At 37.4% G+C, this 22,713-nt stretch overlaps 2 long non-coding RNA genes across 2 annotated transcripts in view; both read right to left on the bottom strand.

Annotated features, from left to right (window-relative positions):
- LOC134810280 (uncharacterized) overlaps window positions 1-22,713 on the bottom strand; it is a 167,238-nt gene that overhangs the window by 9,503 nt on the left and 135,022 nt on the right. The window lies entirely within an intron of this gene.
- LOC134810282 (uncharacterized) overlaps window positions 15,862-22,713 on the bottom strand; it is a 32,272-nt gene continuing 25,420 nt past the window's right edge. The window contains exon 4 of the long non-coding RNA XR_010157929.1: window positions 15,862-16,125. This is a non-coding gene — a long non-coding RNA (uncharacterized LOC134810282). The remainder of the gene's footprint in view (window positions 16,126-22,713) is intronic.

The raw sequence follows: 22,713 nt of genomic DNA, 5'->3' as shown, positions 1-22,713 counted from the left end.
AGACTGAAATTAAACTTACTGTTCTAGTTTTGGAAAGCTATAAAATAAAGGTCTTGGGAAATTATTTTGGCAGTTTCTCCAATTATAAACACAGACTTTCTCCAACATAATCATTGATTAGAGACATACAAGAAAAAGAATGGGTGACTAGATGTAAACATATCTCACCTAGCGTTACTATCCTATTTAACACTGAAATAAAAGAAAAATAATTATGGATAAATTATCAAAAGTTTTACACATGCTAACAGAAAAATCATTTTCAAAGGTTGTTAGTAATCTAGTTTACAGAATATTGAAGTTTACATTTTTTTACCTACTTTAATCAAATTTATCTTTTTCTATACCAAGGCAGTAAAAAGTTAAAAAAAAATTGAAATTCTGGATCAACTTAAAAATAATTTTCGCCTGTAGTCCCAGCTACTTGTGAGGCTGAGGCACGAGAATGGCGTGAACCCGGGAGGCGGAGCTTGCAGTGAGCCAAGATAGCGCCACCGCACTCCGGCCGGGGCAAAACAGCAAGACTCCGTCTAAAAAAAAAAAAAAAAAAAAAAAAAAAAAAAAAAAAAAATTTGTGTGTTTTTCCTCTTCTGTCTGCCTTTTAAAAATACTCCAAACTAAGTATGTTCAATGTCCTCAATGTGAGATTTTTGTTCTCAATGTGTCTTTTGTTTGTGACAAATATCTCTTCAATAAAAACTTCAATAGACAATGTTGTAAAAGTATCCAGAATACTTTTATAAAACCAAATTCAGGCCTAACTAACAAAATAGAGAGGATCCTGTTTGCACAAATGCCATTGTTCTGGACTCTTTTCCAAAATCCTCTCTACTTCACTTCTTAACTCCAGCCTTTGCTGCCACAAATATGGTAGCCAGTATACACATATGGCTGAGAACTTGAAATGTAGTTAAACCAAAATGAGATGTGTTGTAAGGATAAAAATACATATAAAATTGTAAAGACTTATTTAAAAAAAGGAAAATATTAATAATGATTATTTAAATTATGTTGGATATGTTGGGTTAAATTATTAAATGTTATATATAAAACATACATAGGTACAAAATATATTAGTAAAATTATTTCAATCTATAGCATTTGAATCTTTCATATGAAAATTTAAACATGTCTGTGGCTAACAATATATTAATCTACATTATTTGGAAAACAAGTACTTATAAATAATTTATGGTGAAAGGAGAAATCACAAGGGATATTCAAAACTTTCCAACTGAACAAATATGAGAATGTAACATTAAAAATTGTAGAATGATGATGAAACAATGCTTTGAAGAAAATTTATAGTTATTGGTTTATTGATTGTAAAAGAATGATGTACAGTCATCTTAGTTTCTAGCTTAAGAACTGAAACATTATACCAATTTTAGGGGCAGTCAGAACAACCTCCCAACCCATTTTATGAGGTTTCTGTACTGTTGAAACAAAGTCTGACAATGACAACTCAGCCAAACAAAAAGTTTAGATCAGAAACTCTCAGGCTACACATGCAAAATTCTATAATAATCATTAGCAAATCAAGCCCTCTAATGCATCATGACATCATGAAAGAAATACACCGTGACCAGTGGGTTTACCCCAGAAATGTAAGCTTGGTTTAACATTAGGAAAAATCAATCAGTTGATATAATTCACCATATGAACAGAATGAAGAGAAAACCCCTATGATTATCTCAACTGATGCTGGAAAGAGGTCTTGACAAAATTCAACACCTATTTATAATAAAACCTCTCAGCAACTAGAAAATGAGAGAAACTTCCTTAAATAATGAAACACATCTATGGAAAATCTACATCTGACATTATTAGTTAAATATTAGAAGAGTTTCACCAAACTTGACAATAAGAAAAACCTAAATACTGAAAAGAAATACAACATTCATCCATCTGGAGAGTCAATATTTTCAATATAGTCTTTCACTCCAGATTTTCAAAATTTCATCAGGGTTTTGGTAAAATTGACAAGCTAATCAAAAAATTTCCATGTATTGTAAACCACCTAGAACAGGTAAAGGAATTTTTAAAAGAAGAACAAAATTGAAAGGTCTTTTTATTATCTGATTCCAAAATTTGCTACAGTGCTGTGGTAATCGTGAGAGTGTAGTAATGTACTAAGCACACAAAAATGGATAAATGTAACCCACCACAAATAGACCCTGTAGAACTAATTTATGGCCACAGCACCAATTCAACTTAATGGGGATATCTTTCAACATACAGTGTTGGAACAAATAAATAAATATTTTTACTAAAGACAAGAACCGTGACCTAGATGTTACTTAATGCACAACTTTAATCCAGGAAGAATTATAAACCTAAACATAAAAGCTAGAACAATAAAGCTTCTAGAAAAAAAAAAGGATCATATGTTCATCGCATTGGAATAGGACAATTTTTTACAGGATATAAGAAGCACCAAAATGAAAAGGACAAAAAAGAAAAAAAATGACAAGTTGGAATTCATAAAAATGAAAATTTAAAGATGTAAAAATCAACCACAAAAAAACAAGTGACTGTGGTAGGCAGAATAATGTCCTCCACTTCAAAGATGCTTATATTATAACCTCCAGCACCTGTGACTATGTTACCTTGCTTGGCAAATGGCACTTGTAGATGTGATGTGATTGAATTAAGGATCTGGAGATGGAAAGATTGTCTTGGAGGACCTGGGTGCTCTCAATCTCATGACAAGCCTTCTTACAATTGGAGAACCTTTCCTTGCTGAGTTCAGAGCAAATTACTTTGAGTGACTACTCTGTACTTTAGTTAGTCAGGGATTTGTGACTACAGAAGAATGGTTAGAGAAATGCAACAGGCTTGGCTTGAAGACAGAGGAAGGGTCCACCGGTAAAGGAATATGTGCAGCCTCTAGAAATTGCAAACAGCAAAGAAAGGGACTCTGCTCTAGAGCCTGCAGAGAGGAGTGCAGCTCTGCCAACACCTCGATTTCAGCCCACTGAGACCTGCATCAGACTTCTCACCTACAGAACTGTAATACAAAATAAATTTGTGCTGTTTTAGGCTACTAAGTTTGTGGGAATTTATTACACAGCAACAGAAATGAAAAATGGGCAAAGACTTGAACAGATACTTCACCAAAGATAAAAAATGGCCAGTAAGCAAACAAGGTGCTCCACTTCGTTAGTCTTTAGGGAAACACAAACTAAAACTAGAATGAGATACCATTCTACACCCACTAGAATGATTATTGTTTGAAAAAACAACAACAACAGGAAACATATTCCGTTGGCAAGGGTTTGAAACAACTCATGGGACTGTAAAATGGCCCCATCATACGTAAACTGCTCAGCACCATTGTGCTAGAGCTAAATATGTACTCTATGACCCAGGAATTCCATTCCTAAGTGTTTACCCCCCCCAAAGAAATATAAACATATTTCCACAAAAAAACTGGTACAAGATTTTTCAGAGCAAACTTATTCATAAGGCCGCAAAACGGGAAGCAACAATGCCATCAATAAGGAACTGGATAAGCAAATAGTGATCTATTCCACCAGAAAAATACTAGCCAACAATTTTTTTTTAAAAGTGTACTACAGCTACCCATCATCACGTGGATGAACTTCCAAAACATTATGTTGAGTGACAGAAGCCATGGACAGAGGAACATATACTTCTTTTTATTACATTGTTATAAAACAGATAAATTAAAATTAAATCCCCACTTTACAGTGATAGAAGTCAGAAAATAGTTGGGAAGAATTGAAGAGAAAGAGAATTTAGAGCCCTTCTAGGGTGATGGTAACAGTCATATGAGGTGATGGTTTCGCCTGTAATAGAAGATGCTCAACACCCTTTTAAATGAACCCTTACGATCTGTTCATTTTACGTAAATTTAAAGGAGAAATTTACTCTAGTCTTGCACAGGTATATGTGGGTGACACATTGCCTCACTCCTGTACTGCATACCTCCATTCTCTGCTGTAGCTCTTCTGAACGGCTGAAATGGGGGAACGGGGAGAATTTGCTCTGCTCTCAGGCATACACAACCCAGGAGTGGAGGAGTGTGAATGCCCATTTGACCATCATCGTCCAGCAAATGATGGGAGACAGCAGATAAAAGCTTCTCTTCTTTCATTCCCTAGGGAAGGAGATCTAAGGTCTATTTCATTAGTGTCCTCTGAGGCTTCTTTTGGGATAGAGTGGCTAACACAAAGCCTCACCCACATGTTGCTTTTCTCTGCTAGATCTTTTATACCACAATCTGAATCGCCAACTCCCAAGACACATTACCACATACACTGACTGAATACAAGAATTTGTCTCAATCTCTTCTTGGGGAGTGGGGAACAGGCTAAAGTGTCCTATTAAATGTAACTCCTCCTCCCCAGTAGTACGGATATATATTTTTCCTATCACTGACCCTTTTGCAGCTATGGTATTTTTAATAAAGAGGTTGCCCTCCTAATATAATACTTACATATAATATTTGTATTGAAATTTATGTATCTTTTTAAGATTTATATAATATAAACAATCGTAATCAGAAATTACTACACAGGTTTTTAAAGGTCAAGTTTATTACAGCATGTTTTATATGTTAACTAGTTAGAATACTTGCAGAAATGTTTTGTCTACTACTCGCAATCCTTTGATATTGGCATATATCTCACTGCTTAGGTCCTGATTTGTGATTATACATATGCTGAGTATTCCTTTCACATCATTTACATATTAAAATCAATACTACAGTTTACATCTGCAAAAACCTTAGCCATAATTGTGATCAAACTTAACTTAAAATTTATAGAGTTTTAAAGTTGGAAGCTTCTTTATGGCTACTTGACAAAAAGTCATTCAAATAATATTTAATTCCCATGAACCAGCCTGGTGTGATGCCAGTTTTGTGAAGTACCCCAGTTTGCTTTCATTTTGTCTTTTTATGAAATTTTATTTCCCTGAAGATGTCACCTCTCCATCAGGATGTATTAGTCAGGGTTTTCTAGAGGGACAGAACTAATAGGATATCTATGTATACAGAAAGGGGAATTTATTAAGTAGTATTAACTCACACAATCACAAGGTCCCACAATAGGCTGTCTGCAAGCTGAGAAGCAAGGAAGCCAGTTCAAGTCCCAAAGCTGAAGAACTTGGAGTTTGATGTTCGAGGGCAGGAAGCATCCAGCATAGGAGGAAGATGTAGGCTGGGAGGCTAAGCCAGTCTAGCCTTTTCATGTTTTTCTGCCTGCTTTATATTCGCTGGCAACTGATTAGATGGTGCCCACCCAGATTAAGGGTGGGTCTTCATTCCCCAATGCACTGACTCAAATATGAATCTCCTTTGTCAACACCCTCACAGACACACCCAGGATTATACTTTGCATCCTTCAATCCAGTCAAGTTGACACTCGGTATTAACCATCACAAAGGGCTACTCCCATTCAGCTGGGGTTAGTATGTCCTTACTGTTGCATAATTGAAAGAAGGATTTGTTCTCTGCCCCAGACCTTACCAGCTGTGGATCTGCTGAGTAAATCTCTTAACTACTCTATACTATAGTTTCCTCATTGGAGCATATTATATTTTCAAAACAACATCATGGCAATATTTCTGATCCCTCGTGCTCTTCCAGAACCTCGCCCACTTCCTATCAAGAGGTGAAGCCTCCCCTCATCCTCCCTTTCTGCTTGGACCTGGGCAGGCTTTCCACTTTTATTTCTGGGCAGAAATAATACTACATGACTTCCACAGCTAGATTAGGAAAGACCACATAGCTTCCTCTTGGCTGTCTTTCTCTTGGGATATTTGCCCTTGGAACGCAGCAACCATGCTGAAGGGAAGCCCAAACAAGTTCACTTAGAGAGGTCAAATGAAGAGGCCCACAGGGAGAGAAACCAAGGCTCCCAGACCAGTCAGCATCAACAACCACACATTAAGTGACTTCAGTACCTTCAGATGATCCTAGTTCCAAACTTCCAGTCTTCCACTGAGACCCCAGAACACATCAGGGAGCAGAGGAAGCTATCTCCGCTGCATTTTGTCCAAACACCTGAACAACTCAATCCATGAACATAGAAATGGTTGCTTTATGCCACTAAGTTTTGGGATGCTTTGTTATGCAGCCATAGTAACTGGAAGAGATTTGGGTACTTGGGACTACTGGGGGTCTACCACTACAAACCCTAAAAATGTAGCAGTACCTTGAGGACTAAGTGGCTGCCCAGTCTGAAGGACCTTGGAGAGTGTTCCCCGGGTGTGGCCCCACTCACAGCCCAGAGTAACAACAGGAACTGACAACTGTCTGTGGTTTCGATGATGCCTTGAAGTGCTTCCAGATCTGAGGGGAAATAGAAAGATGGGAGTTTGGGCATGGTTACTGGGAAATAACTTTCTTATTGACAGCATTAGGACTGATTTCCTGTTTACTATATTTTCGATCCTTCTGAGGCTTGATTTGTCTACTTTTGGTTCAGAGATATAGTATTTGATAAAGAAAGAATACGATATTTTGAATTTCATTGTTTTCTCAAGTGATAAGAGATCACTCCCTATATGTGATTCTATCACTTTCTCAATAAACATTTTCCTCTCCTTCAAGTCCCTTTTATTTTCTTATCCTTTAAATCAATCTACTCCTATCCCAGAGTTTACGGTAAGAAAACAGCTGACAGGGATACAATATAATTTATCAGCTTTACCATTTCCTGCAGTTTTAATAGTTCATTTTTCTTCCTATCTAGACAGTAACTCAGCTTGACTGTTCCATCTTCAAATGCTGAGGAAGCCATGGATACAAAATTCCTGCAAGATTCCTCATTCCTGGATCCTATGCTGGTGAAAGAGTGAACTGAAAGGGATATTATTACGATGTTAGCAATAACTCAAGTCTGTGAGCTCTGTCTATTCTTTTGTTGCCCTTTTTTTGTTTCAATTTTTCTTTCCTGTCCTTTACTCTTTCCCTGAAGTAAAAATGCGATTGTCAAACTGTGCACAGGTAAAGATAAAATGGTTTAAGGAGCACCAAAAAGGTGCTTTGTGTCTTTCAAATAAACGCAACAACTAGAGCCCAGAGAGGTTTATCATTGCACTTTGTAAAATCCTTTTGGTTCACTTATTTATTTATTTTTATTACACCTGCATCTCCCCCTCACCTTCCTCCTTATACTCTATGGCTGCTGGTTCCTGTTTATCATTTATTTAAGGGGCATGTTTTCATTTATTCACAAAAAGGTGACATCACATCTATTTCAAGTGACAGCTACCAAATAGCCTGGTCTAGCCTGATTAAGTGCACAGATAGTTTATTTCCTTTTTCCCTAAAGAAGAATCATCCTCATAGATTGGAGGTAGGTGAGGAAGAAGTAGAAGGGCCGTTGGAACACATTAATCTTTTACTAATAATTGTTAAAATTTAGCTAAGTTTTAAGGCTTTGTAGATTGGGGACATTCTACATTTCTGAAAATATTTGTTTAATTGCCTGAAAAGGGAGAGCTGCATTTACCAAGGCAATTATTCAGTAAACATAGGTAACAATGAGCTACTTGGAGGACTATAATTTTATACTTAAATAAAACATAAACAGTTCAGTTAGCCAGGCTAAGACCAATTTTCTATGAATCAGTCAAGTAAAGATTCGGAAGGAACAGGGTACAAATTTTGGCAAATATATAACCTTGCTAAAGTAGATAGGAAAAGCATAATGACAACCGTTTCTTAGGCCCTTTAAAAGTGGGAGACTGGGCATTCCTCCTCATGTAGAATTAAGGTATTAGTTAAGCATGCTAAGGAAACTAAATTAAGAGACTGTCTAACTTTCTGCACATTTAGTGGTTAGAATTCTGTTTTTTAAAAGTCTAGATGAAAACAAAAATCGCTAATGCCAGCTAGAGACTGGGTGCATACTTTTTGATGTCAGATGGTTCTATCTGGTTAGTTTCTTCTGTCCTGAGAGCAATAGAAACTTGGATAAAAGCAACCATTTAGGTCTGTTAGCCTCTCTGGCTCTCCCTCATGCCTGGAGAGAATTGTGTAAACTGTATATCACTGTACATATCTCCTTGAAATTCAAATATACTGTTTATTTGTTCATGTTGTTTGCTTTCCCACATTTTACAATTGAGCCTCATAAATAGGCAGTCCAGGATTTTCCTCTCAAACTGCTCATCTGAAAACTCTAAAGACACATGGAGTCATACTCAGTTTAAAGGCATTAGGGCTATTTCCAAGTGCCAGAGGGAATCAGAAAATGAGTGTCAAATCAATGAAAGTGATATTCTTGCCTGGCTCTTTTCATGGTGCTGTGTGTGGGACTGTGTCTACTACAATGTCCTTATTAGCTCAGTTCTCTGCACAGGACCTGGTGATACCCCAGAATTGGATGTAAAAAAAAAAAAATAGGTTTTTTAGTTTAGACTCACAGACTTGGCCGTTCTCTCCCAGTCATGGCATTATGGCAGGGTAACTGAGCCCTGAGTGTGTATAGCTTCAGCCATGGACTCTGCTGCCATCCAGCCTTCTCCACAAAATGCCAGAGCTTGCTGAAAAACTCAGATGGCCAGTCCAAGCTCTGCTATCCCTACAGGGCGTTCTCCTCTGGGGCCTGTATTGTCCTTTACTGCCCCCATATCACAGTCACAGCCACTCCCATCCATCCACTGAATCTCAAAATGGAGTCAGGTTTGAAATTTTCACCCAGAAGGTCTCCTGAATCCAGGGAAGATTTACCCTGTGACTTCCAGGAATGTGCCAAACAAGAATGGTAAAAACAGTAACACTGGTTCAGCTAGAGAAACGTTTCAGAAGGGAAAATGACACCTCCTAGATTTGCATTTTTATAACTAAAAATGATCATTTAAGAGCTTTAGAAGGAGGCAAAAAAGTTTTCTACCCAGACGACCTTCTATCTAAGTTGCTAAACACAGAAACCTGGCAGGATGTTTAAAGCTTATCTTACCAGGAGACCTATTTTATATGCTTAGTTGAGTTTTTGTTTCATTATGTTATTATTTGTGAAGATCCCCAGTATATGACACTCATAAGTAACCTCAGTAAAGTTTCAGTTTACAAAATCAATACAGAAAAATTGGTTCCATTTCTATACACCCATAATGTTCAACATGAGAACCAAATCAAGAATGCAATCCCATTTACAATAGCAACACAAAAAATACCTAGGAATACACCTAACCAAGGAGGTGAAGGATCTCTACAAGTGGAACTACAAAACACTGCTGATAGAAATCATAGATGGCATAAACAAATGGAAAAACTTTCCATGCTCATGGACTGGAAGAATAAATACGATTAAAGTGGTCATACTTGCCAAAGAATCTACATATTCAACAATACTCCTACTAAGCTATCAACATAATTTTTCAGAGAACTAGGAAAAAAAACTATTTTAAAATTAATATGAAACCAAAAAAGAGCCCAAATACCAAAGCAATTCTAAGCAAAAAAGAACAAAGCTGGAGAGGCCTCACATTACCTGACTTCAAACTATAAGGTTACAATAATCAAAACATCACAGTACTAGTACAAAAAGAGAAACAGAGACCAAAGAAACAAAGTAGAGAACCAAGAAATAACACCACACACCTACAGCCATCTGATCTTCAATTATATTGACAAAAAAAAGCAATGGAGAAAGGACTCCCTATTCAATAAATGGTGCTGGGATAGACAGCTAACCACATGGAGAACGATAAAATTGGACCCCTACTTTCACCATATACAAAAATTAACTTAAAGTGGATTAAGTATTTAAATATAAGACCGCAAACTCTAAGAATTCTAGAAGAAAACCTAAGAAATACCATTCTGGACATTAACCTTGGGAAATAATTTATGATTAAGTCCTCAAAAGCAATTGCAACAAAAACAAAAATTGACAAGTGGGATCTAATTAAACTAAAGAGCTGCACAACAAAAGAAACTATCAACAGAGTAAACTGACAAGCTACAGAATAGAAGATTTTTCCAAACTATGAATCTGACAAATGCCTAATATCAGGGATCTATAAGGATCTGAAACAATTGAACAAGCAAAAACCAAACAATCCCATTTTATAAAGGGGCAAAAGACATGAACAGACACTTCTCAAAGGAAGACATACAAGTGGCCAGCAAACACATGAAAAAATGCTCCACAACACTAATTATCAGAGAAATGCAAATCAAACCCACAATGAGATACCATCTTACACCAGTTAGAATGGCTATTAATAAAGGGTGAAAACCCAACACATGAGGGCAAAGTTGCAGAGAAAAAGAAATGCTTAAACACTGTTGGTGGGAATGTAAATTAGTTCAGCCACTGCGGAAAGCAGTTTGAAGATTGCTCAAAGAACTTAAAACGGAACCACCATTTGATCGAGCAATCCCTTCACTGGGTATGTATCCCAAAGAAAATAAATGTTTCTACCAAAAAGACTTAGGCACTTGTATGTTCAACACAGCACTATTTACAATAGCAAAGACATGTAATCAACCTAGGTGCCCATCAGTGGTGGATTAAAGAAAATGTAGTACATATACAACATGGAATATAACACAACCATAAAAAAGAATGAAATTATATTCTTTGCAGCAACGTGGATGCAGCTGGAGGCCATTATCCTAAGCAAATTAATGCAGGGACAGAAATCCAAATGCCACATGTTCTCATTTATAAGTGGGAGCTAAACTCTGGATACTCGTAGACACAGAGATGGCAACAGTAGACACTGTGGACCAATAGAGGAGGGAGGGAGGGAGCAGGGCAAGGTTTGAAAAACAAACTAATGGAAACTACACTCACTATCTAGGTAGCAGGATCATTCACATCCCAAACCTCAGCATCATGCAGTATGCCCACGTAACAAACCTGCACATGTACCCCTGAATATAAAATAAAAGCTGAAATTACTTAAAAAATAAGCTCTTTTTTTTTTTTTTTCCTTTGAGACAGGATTTTGCTCTGTCACCCTGGCAGGAGTACAGTGCCATGATCTCGGCTCACTGCAACCTCTGTCTCCTGGGTTCAAGTGATCCTCATGCCTCAGCCTCCCGAATAGCTGAGATTACAGGCACCCACTATCATGCCTGGCTATTTTTGTACTTTTAGTAGAGATGGGGTTTTGCCATATTGGCCAGGCTGGTCTTGAACTCCTGGCCTCAGGTGATCCGCCCGCCTTGGCCTCCCAAAGTGCTGAGATTATAGGTGTGAGCCACTGTGCCCAGCTCGAAGCTCTTCTTCTTATAGGTTTCAAACTCATTTATATATTTAAAAAATCAATACATGGGGTACGGTATACAGCTACATGGCAGTATAATCCAAATATAACTGTTAGTAATTTTAAAAAGGAATACATTAAGTGCTCATAGCAGCCACTTTTCAGTTGTTTGATAATGCATTACTCCTCTTAATTACTAGTATCAGAAATAAATGTATATTATTTTATAATGAGAAAAATACTAATTTGAAAATCAACATGTAAGAGTTGGTAACTGTGGTTTTTCCTTATTGTTTTTGAAAGTAGAAGTAACATAAATTTCCAAAACATATGTATATAGTCTAAAACATAGAACTATAGGGATTTTTATATTGCTCTATGGTATAACTTTTTAAAGGAGAGTATCTGAAAATAGAAAACAAAAGGAAAATTGGTAGTTGCTGTTCACACAATTCTACTAAAATATTATTAGCTTCTATTTACCCTCCTATTTATCACCTGTTAATTTAAGTCAAATTTCTTAAATTTAGTCTAAGAGTCTCTAATAGCAACACATTCCAGGTGTTTACTTGCAACTGTGTAAAACTGTACTGATCTTAAAACTCTTTCCCTTGCAGTGTAGATTTCATCACCTTTAATACCCTCCATAAAGTTGTGTACTGCTATTATGTATTCACTTGCCTTTCACTTTCCCTAATGAAAGATCTTGCTATCATTTTTCACTGTATTCTGTACCAGGAAATGGCTGAAATCTCTTCATAATTTAATTTGTCTTTCTTATAACAATTTCAAAGTTTTCTGGAAGGGTGCTGACCTGACCTGTGTAGGAAGTGTTTGTGGATTGTGTTTTCTTGCTTTTTCAAACCTGGCTAAGATAATTCATTTGACGTTATTTTGAATGTCTCTTTTAAAAAATGCCTCAATCAAAAAGGGACTCTTTAGGGAGGGCTTTGGCATCACAGCTCTGCTTCCCACATGCCCCCTCTGCTTTTATTTTCTCTTCAAATATATAAACAAATAAATGAACAGTCTGGACAGCACTTAAGTGAGAAACACAGAAAAATAATTCAAGTAATTTTTAGCAAATTCAAAAGTTAATAGTATTTTCCTATGGTTATATCTGGATTTTGCATATGCTTAATCTCTAATTAGCTCTAGTTCATAAAGAAGGTAGCTCTGGTCCTCAAAGCTTTACTATGAACCCACTCCCGTCTTTATTTATATGCCAACAAACAGCTAAATTTGTTTGTTGGCCTCAATGTTTAGGTTATGTTGGAGTAAAAAAATTATAAAGGCATTAATTATATTCATATATTATTAAAACCCTTATATTAATCATTTTCTTTGTCTTGCATTTATATATATATATTTATTTGTTAAATTGAAGCACACGAACTAATTTTGTAAATGGAACTTTCTTTCTCTCTCTCTCTCTCTTTCTTTCTCTCTCTCTTTCTTTCTTGGTGTGGGGGACAGGGTCTCACTCTGTCACCCAGGCTGTGATCACGGCTCACTGCCACCTCGACCTCCTGGGTTCAAGTGATCCTCCTACCTCAGGCTCTCAAGTAGCTGGGACCACAGGTACGTGCCACCATGCTTGGCTATTTTTTTTGTTTTTTGGGTTTTTTTTGTTTTTTAAGAGACAAGGTCTCCCTATTTTGCCCAGGCTGGTCACCAACTCCTGGGCTCAAGCAATCCTTCCACCTTGGCCTCCCAAAATGCCAGGATTACAGGGATAAGTCACCATACCCAGCATGAACGTTCTTTTGGTAAAAACAACTACAAGCTATCAATTGATGCTAGAACTACTGAGTGCAAGATGTTGGGATACTGCATATTTACTGGGTTTAAAAATATCATTCACTCATTAATGGAACAGGTGCCTTTATAACACGCAGATTGCACAGTGCCACCTTAACCAAGTGATCAAATTTAGCACCACCAATAGTGAAATAAAATTGAAGTTAAGTGCTACTTGCTATGAAGCAATAAAAAAAGTACACAAGGTCCCCCATGTGGTATTTTTGAAAACAAAAAGTTAACATAAATGTAATCAGTTATGAGGAAACAATCAAAGAGACCCAGACTGTGAGACAGTCTACACAAACTCCAGCCTGAATGTTTAAAAAAAAAAAAAAACCATGTCGGGGCCAAGTGCAGTGGCTCACACTTGTAATCCCAGCACTTTGGGAGGCTGAGTCGGGTGGATTACGAGGTCAGGAGTTTAAGACCAGTCTGACCAAGATGGTGAAACCCCGCCTCTACTAAAAATACAAAAAAAAAAAAATTATCCAGGCACGGTGGCGGGCACCTGTAATCCCAGCTATTCGGAAGGCTAAAGCAGGAGAATCACTTGAACCTGCAGGGCGGAGGTTGCAGTGAGCCGAGATCACACCACTGCACTCCAACCTGGGCGACAGAGTGAGATTCCGTCTCAAAAAAAAAAAAAAAAAAAAAGTCATGATTCAAAATATGGACTAAATATCAGTATAATTAGATTTACTGCTCACATGTGTTTAATTGTGAGTATTCTGGTTATATGCAAAAATGCCTTTATTCTCAAGAAACGCATGACAAAGTATTTAGAGGTGAAATATCACAATGTCTGCAGTTTACCTTCAAATGGCTGTCCACCACCATTAACAAAGTATTAGCATTTAAGACAGGGAGAAAGAAAACAATAATAGCTAAATATTGAATTAATTTTTAAGTGAAGAATAGATGAATGTTTGTTGTGCTATATTTCAATTTTTTATAGATTTGAGAACTTCCAAAACAAAATATGGGACTGAAGAAAAAAAGAACACTAAATGTAGCAAGAAAATTATCCCTTACGAATAAAGTTGCACAGAGTCCTGAAGTTGCATTTCTGTTTACTGTTTTTGCACTTAGAAACATTGCCCTGATGTCTCAAAAGGAATTGTGTCCTCCTACATAGTTAATGTGACTGCTTGTTATGTTTGCCATTTCCTGAAGGCATGTATTTAGTAGATGCTGAATGATCTCTCCTACTCTTAGCTAAAATATTTGAAAACAAACAAACTGAAGGCAGCTCAAAGCAGCATGTTTCCTTCCAGGGTTTCTTTGCGAGCCATGTGTGCAATTCATTCATAGTCAGGTATCTCTTAATGGCTTGAGATTGTTTAGAGGGTGAGTACAGAATAGATATCACAGAGAGACATCTGGGAGTGAAATTTGTGGCATATGTGACCATAAAAGTATGAATATAAATGTGCGGGTGTGGATAAGAGAGGGAATATATATGTATATATCACTATATGATGTTTATAGCTGTAGTAAATTTAGAAAGAGCTATTTATAATTAAGAGCATATTGAATGGCTTCAGATCATCTATAAGACTGTGCACATTCTCACTCATACATGATTCTTCAAGGTGCATGGGAGAATGACAGGAAGATCAATACCACTCCGGTTGATTATAAGAGGCTGGAAAGATTAGGTTGAACATTTTCACAGACTAAATGACAATATAACAAATCAAAAATGTTGAGGTCAAATAAAAGGCAGCTTAATTCCCACACCTCTGTGGATAGTACTGAGATCATACCTCAGCCTGACACAGAATTAGCAAACACAGATACTTGCTTATATATTTCACCTCTTTATGTCACTGGAAGCCATTGTTCCTATTATCTCAAACCTTCTCTAAGACCAGCGAAAGGAAAGGCTCGTTTTCCCTTCCAGTTAACTTACTATTTCAATTCATTTTATTCAAAAAACCTTAATATTACAAAATACAAACACAGAAGTAAAATCAACTTGAAATTTCTTTGGAAAAAGAATCACTCCTTGGCCATATGTTAAATATATTCAAATAGGTCTGGCAGAATGTTGCATCTGTTCTTGTCTTCCCTTATAGCTTTATCAGCTTTAAAGGTCAGTTATGATGGTGTTTATTAAATAAAAAGAACAACGGAGTTTGCTTCACCTTTAAATCTTCCACCTACTTTGCATTAGGCTCTCCGCTCGAGACAGATAACCCATTAAAGCAATTTCACCATATTTGTAGATTATATATCCTGCACTGGTTTTTCTTCCTTATGAAAGGTCTTATTTTCTTTTTAATTATTACAGGTTAATTCAGAGTGTGAGTAATAACTGGAAATTGAAAAAAAGTGTTATGTGCATGTATCTTGAATTAAATCATTAATATTGAATAATATTCTTCTTGAATTACCAGTCAACATAAGTACTTGGGAATTTTGCAGATATAATTCAGTAATGGACACAAAGTGAGATCATCAATGTTTTTTGCTTGCATATTATTTTTAATAAAAAAGAATATCATTTTAATAAAAAAGAATATCCATCCAAATTATGTTATTCTTTTAAGGAGAAAAGTGAATATTTTCTATTTATCAACTCCTTTTAAATCAACTCCTGAGTAAACTGACTGGAAGCCTAAAGAAAACTTTAACATTTAGGTAAATATTTTGTGTGGGACAAAGCATTTCTGGAGGTTATGATTGTTTTTGGAATTGAGGTAGATACATTGGCAAAGGAGATGGGGAAGCCATGCCCAGAGACATAGGCTGGCATCCAGGAGAAAGTGACATAGTGGGAATCAAGGACAGAAGGAGCCTTGAAGAAGTCAAGAATGCCAACTGGGTCAAATGCTGCTGAGAAAATATGATAAGGTTGGCAAGGGTCCATTGGATTTATTGTCATAGAAGTCATAGGCGGCCAATTTGGAGGAATGGTGAGCACAAGAACCAGACTGGAGTGGCTACAGAAATTCAAACCAGGAGCCAGCACTGGTTTCAATGTTGAGAACCCCTTACATCCTTCAGAACCGTCTGACGGTGAAATGGACTCCTTAAGAGATCATGTGTTTCCTGTACATGGAAATGCTCAAGGCAAGGTTGAATTGCCAGTTTTCAAAGATGTGATGGCATGAATTGAAACATCTGTTGAGAGATGAAGAAAGGTATCTATTTAATACTCCTAAGGATCTTCCAGATACTAAAAACAAGCTTTCTAACTTTTACAGGGTTTGGTCTTATTCAGCCATAAATAATAATATTATCAATAATAGCATGTATTATTATTATTATTTGAGACAGAATTTTGCTCTGTCGCCCAGGCTTCAGTGCAGTGGCGTGATCTAAGCTCACCACAACCTCCACCTCCCAGGTTCATGCAATTCTCTCACCTCAGCCTCCTGAGTAGCTGAGATTACAGGCGCCCACCACCACGCCTGGCTAATTTTTGTACTTTTAGTAGAGACTGGGTTTTACCATTTTGGCCAGGATGAACTCCTGACCTCAGGTGATCTGCCCACCTCGGCCTCCCAAAGTGCTGGGATTACAGGCGTGAGCCACCATGCCCGGCCAACATGTATTATTGATAGTTAAGTGCTTTATAGCTTATACAAAATAAGTCTTGCTTACACAGTTTGCCTAATCCTCACAACAATCCTAGAAAGTAGGTAGGCAGTCATTAACAGTAGAGCTGTTAAATGTTAAGGCAAAAGCTTCATCCCAGGTCTTCTAACTTTAAATGCAGTGCTCTTTATACCACATTATAATTCTTCACATTTATTCACATGCTTCTGATTCATTCTCTTTTGATTCAGTGGCAGCCAATGTTGCACTTTGTGAGGTTACAAATGGAAGAAAACCCTCTAACCACATAGTTCAGTATTCTGTGCTACAACCATGTCTGAACCTTGGGTCATCTGAGAAGAGGCCCAGGATAGGTGGCAGGAGTGAGGTAATGTACACTGACGATAACCATTGCATTTTTAATCACAAGGAACTATGACAAGTGGCTACCAAAAATAATGGCTGTTGACCCTGCTAAAATAGCAAAGACAGATCATTTATATATTGAGGGTACAGCCTCTGGGGCTCAGTGGATGCCCAATATCTTTTAAACTTAGCTGCTCTCACATTATTGAATACAATATATTTCTTGTGAAAATGAGCTCCATGCCCTTGATTTCATTTCTGGATAAACGTCACTAACCCCACTTTCCTGTCTTGGACAAATTTGTGACATAGGTGAATACCAGGGATGCTCATTTTCTACTAACAGATTCTGAAGGGAAATTGAAAATTCAAATGAAAAATTCAAAAGCACATGCATCAGTACATCATGGTATTGGTATATGCTGACTATGAACAAATATGCCAGATGCCCATTTCTAAGTGTCACCTTCCTAAGCCCTATTCAGAGGTAGGCCATGTCATGGAAAAGGCCTACCTAGATGCTAGAGAGTGGAGAAAACCCTTTGCTACTTGCTCCCTTGAGTCTTTATTGGCAAAGTTGTTGTTGAAATTAACCACAGTTGTAATCTCATAACCACATACATGATGGAAGTTCTCAAAATGGTTTTATAAGGGTCAGGCAACAAAAAACAGAGGGAGAATTTTTGATGTTGGTTCACAATACTATTAAAATGAAAAAATAATTTTTGACTTGAATATTACCCTATTATAATTAATATAACTTATAACCTGAAAATGAGAACATGTACATTTTGATCTATCTAAACTCAATGAGGAAAGAGACAGTTTATGAGCTAAAGAAAATATAGGAATTTTGTTTATATTTCTATATATTTCCATGCAGCCTTCTTATGCTTTTAACTCTAAATTAGCAGTTACAGATCATGATAGAGATGTACAGATTCTGAGAACTTGCTACAAGATTAAGCAAATAGAAGTCTCATGTAGTTGGAAGGCAAAAAGGAATTAGAAATATCTACAAAATCGTAACAGAAACATCATTCCCTCAGAATTACTGGGGAAAGAGAGATTTTGGTTGACAAATATACAATCCCTCTAAATATAATCTAGAATAATAATGCCTTCAATCTAAAGTAAGTAAAAGTAAGAAGGAAAAAACAAACAGAGAAAGTAGGAAGAACTTTGGCCTTAAGAAATTAAAATATATCAATAAACAAAATTTTGAGTATAAACATAAACATATTTGTACATGAGCAAAAAATGGATTGTTAACAGCTAAAAGGTAGATAGTAAAAGTGTCAAAGTTATTCTGAACAATAGTAGATCTCACAATAGGAGATATTCTATTCTGAAACACAAAAATACGAAATATCCTGTCTGCGGCTCCCCATGTCAAAGAAGGCATGGTATTAATAGGTATATGAATATGGGATTAATGTAACAAATATTTATGAATACCTACTCTATCCAAGGCATTTTTCTGGGTACTAGGGAAATATCAACAAACAAAACCGAAAAAAATCCCTGACTTAATGGAATCAGTGTTCTAATACAAGACATCAGCAATTAAAGGATCATTAACTAAAATGCTATGCTAGAAGCAATAAGCATCCAAGGGAAAAAGTAAAATATACAATGAGATATGCAGTGTCAGGGAACAGGAGCCAACATCTTAGATGGGTGCCAAGAGAAGACATCACTAACAAAGTAACTATTTTAGCAAATGACTGAAGAAAAAGAGGGAGGGAACCAGAAGAGTGTCTGAGAGAAGACCATTCCAGGAATAGAAAAACTTCTACCTCAATGCACACTTGAGGTAGAAGTGTGCATGTCTTGTCAAGGAAAAGCCAGAGGCCAGCATGTCCAGGGCAGCAGGAACAAAATGGAGAATAGTTGGGGATGACCTCAGAAAGATAACGAGAAGTTGAGTAGATCCAGTAGGGCTTTGCAGTCGTTGTATGGATTTTATCCTTTACACCAAAATGACAATCCACCAGAGGGTTGAAACAGAGGAGTAATGTTACCTGTCTTAGATTGTAAGGTTCTCTCTGACTACAGGGTTGGGATTGCACTGAAGGGTAGCCCTTGAGGAAACAATTAAAGGGTGACTTCAAAACTCCACATGCTCATGCTGGTGGTCTGAGCCAGGAGTATGACTGTGAGGATGGAAATAAATGGTTGCATTACAGACACATTTTGGAGACAGAGCTGACAGTATTGGCTGAGAGATTTTCTGTAAGTTGTGAGTGAAAGAAAAAAGTCAAAGATGGCACCATAGCCTTTGAAGCCTGAACACTGAGAAGAAGAGACAACCCATTTCCTGAGATGAGGGAGGAGTTCATTTGGGGGTGTGGTTAGGTTAAGATCAGGTTCTCCTCTTTTAGATACGTCAAATTCGCAATCCCAAATTAAACATCCAGCTGCAGTTCTTAAAAAGGCAGTTAGTTAGAAAAGTCTGAAATTCAGAAGAGAGATCTGGGCAAAATATAAATTTTGAGACTCATCAGCATATATATGGTAATTAAAGAGTTAAATCCGTGAGAGATGATGATATCATTGAATGAAACCTTTATAGTAATTTAAAAAAAAAAGTATAACTAAAATATCAAATGATTTTGTCATGATTTTATATACAAACAGCCCTTTGTATGTGTGGGCTGGGTTCCCACATCTTTAGATTCAACTAAGCATAGATAGAAAAATATTCAATAAGTAAATAACACAATAAAAAAGTACAAATTTAAAAAATGGTATAACAACTATTTACATAGTATTACATTGTAGTAGGTATTATAAGTAATCTAGAGATGACTTAAAGTATATAGGAGGCTGTGTGTAGCTTAAATGTAAATACTACACCAATTTATATAAGGGACTTGAGCATCCCTGGATTTTGTTATCTCTGGGGGTCCTAGAAACAATCTCCCAAGGATACAATTGAACCACTGTAACTTACTAAATGTGCAGATGTCCAGTCACTGTAGCTATGCATGCATGGGTATATATGCACACACTTTTATATATACATATGCATATGTATGTGTATTAATATTGTATAATATTAAAGATATTAATACTGTAAAGAAAAACTAGCCATTGTATGAAAAAGTTGTTCATATGTACACCTAAAGAAGAAAAATATCACAGAAGTGTAGTGTTTCTTTTGTAGAGAAGGCTATCTCTACAGTCAGCTGTCTGTCTATCTATCTATCTATCTATCTATCTATCTATCTATCTATATCTATCTGTCTGTCATCTATCACAGTCTATTCCCACAAGCACCTCATTATGTGACATCTATTACCTTGTGGAATTTACTATTCATTCAAAGGTTGGCTGTCAGCCTTATGGTCTCGGAAAATGGATTTTATCAGTACAATGAGCCTATATTGTGATAGGCTGTTAGTGGTTGAGCAAGGCTATTTTTTCGTCTTCTTGGGGACATACTAGACTATATTGCTCATCTCCTTTGCAGTTATATGTGGCAAGAAGCAGTGGAAGTGATGTATGCCGATTCCAGTGCTGGCATCTAAAAATATCCCAGGCATACTTCTCTATGTTCTTTTCTCTTTTACTGAGTTGAATAAAAACTGTTCCAAATGATCTAAGAGCTACATCTGCATACATTTTTACTGTTTTGTTATTCCTGTACTGTTAAGTGAATAAGAACTAAACGTTTATTCTTTCTAAGCCATCATTGTTAATCTATCAAATAAGTAGATTTGCATTAATCTTTCTGTTCTGAAATATAAAACAGAACACCATTGAGAACACCAGCTTGAGCCTACCAAGGTTTCCATAAATTCTTCCTGCAAACCTCCCCAATTTAAATGCAACCAAATTTTATTTTAAATTTTCACATTATTTGAATGCAGCCTTGAGCCTCCCCTTTAATTCTATACTTCCAGCTAATATCTCCCCAGATTGAAATTTTAAAGCTTCTAATGTAGATGTGTATAAGAAGCTAAAACATAATCAAAATGTTGCTTGGTGAACACATATTTGGAGCAAAGAGAACTGAGTGAATTAAGTATTTATCAGGATAAGATGGCCAAATATATTTATTTAATAATAGAATAGGGATACATGTGGGTGGTGCCAAGATGACTGAATAGGAAGAGCTCCAGTCTACAGCTCCCAGCATGAGTGACAGAGAAGACAAATGATTTCTGCATTTCCAACTGAGCTACCGGGTTCATCTCACTGGGGATTGGCAGACAGTGGGTACAAGACAATGGGTGCAGCGCACCGAGCATGAGCCGAAACAGGGCGAGGCATTGCCTCACCCGGGAAGCGCAAGGGGTCAGGGAATTCCCTTTCCTAGCCAAGGAAAGGAGTGACAGATGGCACCTGGAAAATCGGGTCACTCCCACCCTAATACTGCGCTTTTCCAACCATCTTAGCAAACGGCACACCAGGAGATTGTATCCCGCACCTGGCTCGGAGGGTCCCACACCCACGGAGCCTCGTTCATTGCTAGCACAGCAGTCTGAGATCAAACTACAAGGTGGCAGCAAGGCTGGGAAAGGGGCGCCCACCATTGCCAAGGCTTGAGTAGGTAAACAAAGCAGCCAGGAAGCTCGAACTGGGTGGAGCCCAACGCAGCTCAAGGAGGCCTGCCTGCCTCTGTAGACTCCACCTCTGGGGGCAGGGCATAGCCAAACAAAAGGCAGTAGAAACCTCTGCAGACTTAAATGTCCTTGTCTGACAGCTTTGAAGAGAGTAGTGGTTCTCCCAGCACGCAGCTGGAGATCTGAGAATGGACAGACTGCCTCCTCAAGTGGGTCCCTGACCCTCGAGTAGCCTAACTGGGAGGCACCCCCCAGTAGGGGTGGATTGACACATCACACAGCCGGGTACTCCTCTGAGACAAAATTTCCAGCGGAACGATCAGGCAGCAACATTTGCTGTTCATCAATATCCGCTGTTCTACAGCCTCTGCTGCTAATACCCAGGCAAAAAGGGTTTGAAGTGGACCTCCAGCAAACTGCAACAGACCTGCAGCTGAGGGTGCTGACTATCAGAAGGAAAACTAACAAACAGAAAGGACATCCACACCAAAACCCCATCTGTACGTCACCATCATCAAATACCAAAGGTAGATAAAACCACAAAGATGGGGACAAAACAGCAGAAAAACTGAAAATTCTAAAAATCAGAGTGCCTCTCCTCCTCCAAAGGAATGCAGCTCCTCACCAGCAATGGAACAAAGCTGGACAGAGAATGACTTTGATGAATTGAGAGAAGAAGGCTTCAGACGATCAAACTACTCCGAGCTAAAGGAGGAAGTTCGAACTCATGGAAAAGAAGTTAAAAACTTTGAAAAAAGATTAGACGACTGGCTAACTAGAATAACCAATGCAGAGAAGTCCTTAAAGGACCTGATGGAGCTGAAAACCACGGCACAAGAACTACTTGACGAATGCACAAGCCTCAGTAACCAATTCGATCAACTGGAAGAACGGGTATCAGTGATGGAAGATCAAATGAATGAAATGAAGCAAGAAGAGAAGTTTAGAGAAAACAGAATAAAAAGAAATGAACAAAGCCTCCAAGAAATATGGGACTATGTGAAAAGACCAAATCTACATCTGATTGGTGTACCTGAAAGTGATGGGGAGAGCGGAATAAAGTTGGAAAACACTCTGCAGGATATTATCCAGGAGAACTTCCCCAATCTAGCAAGGCAGGCCAACGTTCAGATTCAGGAAATACAGAGAACGCCACAAAGATACTCCTCGAGAAGAACAACTCCAAGACACATAATTGTTAGATTCACCAAAGTTGAAATGAAGGAAAAAATGT

Source organism: Pan troglodytes, chromosome 5 (genome assembly GCF_028858775.2).
Source record: "Pan troglodytes isolate AG18354 chromosome 5, NHGRI_mPanTro3-v2.0_pri, whole genome shotgun sequence".
Classification (NCBI taxonomy): domain Eukaryota; kingdom Metazoa; phylum Chordata; class Mammalia; order Primates; family Hominidae; genus Pan; species Pan troglodytes.
The sequence above is the reverse complement of the archived record's forward strand: the minus strand, read 5'-3'. Positions and strand labels throughout refer to the sequence as shown.